Raw genomic sequence first — 4958 nt, 5'->3', positions numbered from 1 at the left:
ATGGAAATAAAAAAAAACAATTAAATTGTCAGACAAGTGAGTGATTTCAAATAAACAACGTCATCTCATACACAACAATGGCACATGGCGGAAATTGAGATTAAAGATTCTCAAAACTTCTGTCAGATCTTCGAAAGAAAAGTTCCTGAAACAGTACCTGCATATCTCCAATTACGTCGGAACATCGTCCAAAGAACTGTAACATTATACAGGAATCCTTCACGCAGATCGATTAAAAAGAGAATCCTCAGGAACATTACGAACTTTCGAAATTGGGGTGCGAACGATGGAGCACACGTTATGTAAAAGGTTCTACTTTTATAATAAATAAAAGAACCCAACGTTTGAGGCGGTTATACATGAAGTGTAATCAACCGTGGGACCAGGATCAACGATTATACAGGGGTATAATCCATCGCTAGACTAAGGACACAGGACAACGGACACTCGAGCTGGATCTGGACCAGAAAACAACCTCTCATCGAGAACCGAGCAAAAGAACCATCAGGAAGCCGAGAAAAACAAAATTCAAGTGTTAGTGCGGGAGTGATAGAAATGGCCTTTTTTCGCAAATAGCGTTTGAGTGATTGAGTGACGTATGGAACGAATCAGCAAGTAGTAAGTCTCACACCTTTCTTTTGTCTCATTTTTGCCATAAAATTGTCTCTGAAAGAAAGAATTAATAACAGGGGAAATATTATGTGTACATGAATGTATTTGGTTTCAAAATGTTGCCCTTTAATGAACCGCTCGTGTGCGATATTACCCTGTTAGAGAGCCATCTCCTCTTTACAGTTTACGATAACGAGGAAAGACCCGTTCAATTTTTTGTACCCCGTAACCTTCACTGCCAAACAGAGGCTAAATTAATTAAATTGACTGAAAATTCAAATGAAGAATCATATAACATATGCAAGATTATCGTTAATGAGTATATTTGGCAATTGGAGATCTTCACTGGACACGAAACTTTAATTTTTTTCGCACCTTTCTATGAAAGTTGTACCTATTTTTAAATTCTTAATTCCTGTTTAAAAGAATGTTTGACTTTAACAAAGTATACCTCTGTTTTGTCCTTTTGAGAGAAAATTATTGGGAAATAAGAGTGATTCTTGAAAATTATTCAATTGAAAAACTTTTAGTGCCCAGAAAGATTTCTAATTCACGCAAGTTGATAATACTTGAACGTAATTATTCTGACGGTTTCCCCAAGTTGTGCAGAATAAAAGAGTGGGAAAATTGTTTGGAGATCCGCACTTTCGATGAGCGTTACGCAATGACGTTCTTTTATCCACAAGGAAATTCCGGACAGGTCAAATAATAAAAAAAAAATGTTTAACGGATCGGTGCATTATACTTGTACTACGAAACTAACACCTGGTTTTTGGCGTATAGCAATCTTTTTGAACGCCCAAACTCATTATTTTCTTGTACCTAGATTAGCCAACCCCCCAAATGAAGCAAAATTTATTGAAGAAACGCTAAATAACAATCTTTTCAAAATCTGTAGCCTTTTGTCTTGGGGGAATTACCTAGAAATTCTTGTTTTCGACGGAGTACGAACAGTTAGTTTTTTTGCACCCATGTAAATGAAAGAATAGAAAAAAAAATTTAATAAAGACAGCATTCATGCCTTTTTTTTCTCGAAAACAGCCAAGTTTGGTTATAATAAGTAGAGATAATAAATCATGCCTCACATAGAAGATATATTTTTTTGCACTACCCGACTCATTAATGATTCAGAATGGGAAATTCAAATTTTTAATGGGCCATGGACCTTTTATTTCTATGCACCTTGTGAAACCGTTACTACAATCTTCCCTACACCTTACTTGAACTTTGAGCAATGTTAGAACAACAATCTAAAAGTCTGTACACTATCAGAATGCGAAGGATATTTGAAAATTTGCACATTCAATGGACACGGAGTTGCCCTATTTTTCTCCCCCTTGTAATACCCTCTTTCTCGAATTTTCATCATAATGTTACTTGACGACGTCACATATGATTGTCAAAAGTTTACCTTTCCTGATCATTGGTTGATAATTTTCTTCACTAAAAATAGCGTATATAAATTCATAGTACCTTTTGGTCCTCAAGACCCTATTCGTGAACTAGACGAAGATTTTGAATCATACACTGACGATCTGTTATACGAATCAACTAAGTATTATAAAGGAAGGGTAAAAGCATTTGAAAATTCATGGGAAATAACCTTCAAATTTCCTCGTTATCTTGCTGGATTTGTAGCCCCTTTTTGCCATAATTTACATTTATTTAAAAAATAAAAAAATTAAATAAAATAAAAATGGAAGGGGATCATAATCATACAATTAGTTCTGTCGATATGTCTGAAGATCACAGTTATGCCAATCTTAACTCCCAAGGTGAAATTCTCTCATCACATTCCCAAAAAAGTGAAAGAGATGGTACACCCCAACGCACCTCGACAGGACCATTAATCCTGTACGCTTTGAGCGAAAATGGAGACTTTGTACCTTATTTCTTTAGAGAAGAAAATATAAAAAATACTAGATCGTTAGCCTCAGATAATAACTCGGAAACCCTTATTGTCAAAAAAGCGTGCCCCCTTGATGACCTACAAAGTAACTCACAAAGGTACGTTAACATAAAGCTCGCAGCCGACATGGTACCCACCTTCGATGGTAAAGTACCACCAGTTGTATCATTTATTCGTGCCTGTAAGTCCGCCGAAAAGTCCATTCACCCGGGTGATAAACCTTTTCTTCTAACCATCATAAGAAATAAAGTTGTCGGAAATGCCGATCTTTATTTACAAAATAGCTTTGAGCTAGATTCATTGGATTCTCTGCTTGATACAATTCGTACTGCATTTAGTTCTAAAAGAGATCTGAGTCAACTTCAGGCTCAGATATCAAGTGTGGTACAATCGGAAAATGAATCTGTATTGCAGTACGGAATTCGAGTCAGTCAATTCCTGAGGTGTATTCTGGAAGCAATTAATGAGGGTTTTCCAGACGAAGCTAAAGCTGGAATGAAATTAGGCGTACGCAAAACGCCGTTTCATACTTTATTCGAGGTCTGAAAGAAAAAATAGAAACAAGGATGCAAAATCGCCGCGGAAGCAATTTACAAGCCGCGATAAATTCAGCGGTTTCAATAGAAACCGAGGTAGAATGTCTAACACACTTAAGAAATCCTATAAAAAAGGTTGAGCCCTACCCTAGAGCACACCTTTACATACGCGATAACATTCGCAATAGGAATGAACATCATTGCATAAACAAAATTGAAGGTTCGCGAGGCCAACCAGACCACACATATAAATGTTACAAGTGTGGAAAATCGGGACATTTAATAACAGATTGTCCTGAATGGGGAAACAGATCCTCGCAACAAACACAGGCATCAAAAGTCATAGGTCAATTTGGATTCTGTAAAGGTCCTAACCACTACGAGGAAACTGTCTAACAAAAAGAGGGTTTGATGCTAGGACAAATTTTCGGAACGGATCCCAGAAAGGAGTGAAGCAAAAAATAAGCGTATCATGTCCTCAAAACGCGTGCCCTTCAACGTCCAATCACGTTGGGTCTTTTGCACCTTCAGCTCCACAAAAGTAGATAAAAACCCTGTAATAACAATAAATGAAAACATCTTCCAAGATAAGGCTGCAGAGTTTCTCGTGGTTACTTGTTCCGATTTCAACCTAATAAAAGAAAAAGTAGTTAGTAAAGACGTATTTCTTGATCAAGATAAAATATTTAATCTTGTAGGAATAGGAAAGGGAGTAACAAGAACTTTAGGAGAAATTAAAGTACCCATAAAAGGTGAATTAGTCAATTTCCAGGTGGTTCCTGAGAAGTTTAAAATTGTTCAGAAGGGAATCTTAGGAGTAGAATTTTTGAAGTCTCAGGAAGCTACCTTGAAATTTTAGAGAAATGCAAGTGGAGAAATGATTGTGGGTGGAATAACCATTCCTTTTGAAACACACACCACAATCAGGTTACCAGCTCAACAAAAAACTTTGGTTACTCTTCCTGTAAAATAAAAAGGTTTTAAATCAGGATATATGCCAAGGATCTGGGCTGGATCCAGTATTTTTGTAGGAGAGGCCTTAATAACTTCAGAAGTAGCTCATGCACGGAGGATGTGCAATATTGTTCGACATTTGGACTTGACAAATTTAAATAATGAAGTAACCAATAGTTTGATGGGGCTCATTAACAAATTTCCATACCAATTTCATTTGCCAACAGATATGCTTGGAAGCACTAATGTAACTACCCACAAAATTAATACTTGTGATGAAAAAGTTGTAAATGTTAAACATTATCGCCAAACTCAATTAGATAAGGAAGAAGCGCAAAAACATGTAAACGAGCTATTAGAGAACGACATAATTAAACCTTCCAACTCCCCCTATAACTCTCCCTTATTAATAGTCCCCAAAAAACCCGACTCCCAGGGAGTAGTAAAAACGAGAATGGTTATTGACTATAGGGCATTAAACTCGAAAACTATCGGCGATGCCTACCCGTTGCCTAATATCTGCGATATATTGGACCAACTAGGCGGCGCCAAGTATTTCTCAACCCTAGATCTAGCTGCTGGATTTCATCAAATTCCAATGGATCCCGAATCTTAGGTAAAGACCGCTTTTTCTAGTCCATATGGGCATTACGAATATAAAAGAATGCCCTTTGGATTAAAAACTGCTCCTTCCACATTTCAAAGACTTATGGATCAAGTCTTGTCTGGTTTGCAAGGTCAAGAGCTTTTTGTATATATGGACGATATCGTCATATATACAAGCTCACTCGAAGAGCATTCCGAAAAACTAAAGAAACTCTTGGGCAGGCTTCAAACCGCAGGGTTCACACTCCAACCTGAAAAATGTCACTTTTTACGAAAAGAAATTACATACTTAGGTCACGTAATTACACAGCAAGGAGTTCAACCTGACCCGCGAAAAATTG

The sequence above is a fragment of the Belonocnema kinseyi genome, chromosome 3 (genome assembly GCF_010883055.1).
Source record: "Belonocnema kinseyi isolate 2016_QV_RU_SX_M_011 chromosome 3, B_treatae_v1, whole genome shotgun sequence".
Classification (NCBI taxonomy): Eukaryota; Metazoa; Arthropoda; class Insecta; order Hymenoptera; family Cynipidae; genus Belonocnema; species Belonocnema kinseyi.
This window is presented reverse-complemented; position numbering follows the sequence as displayed.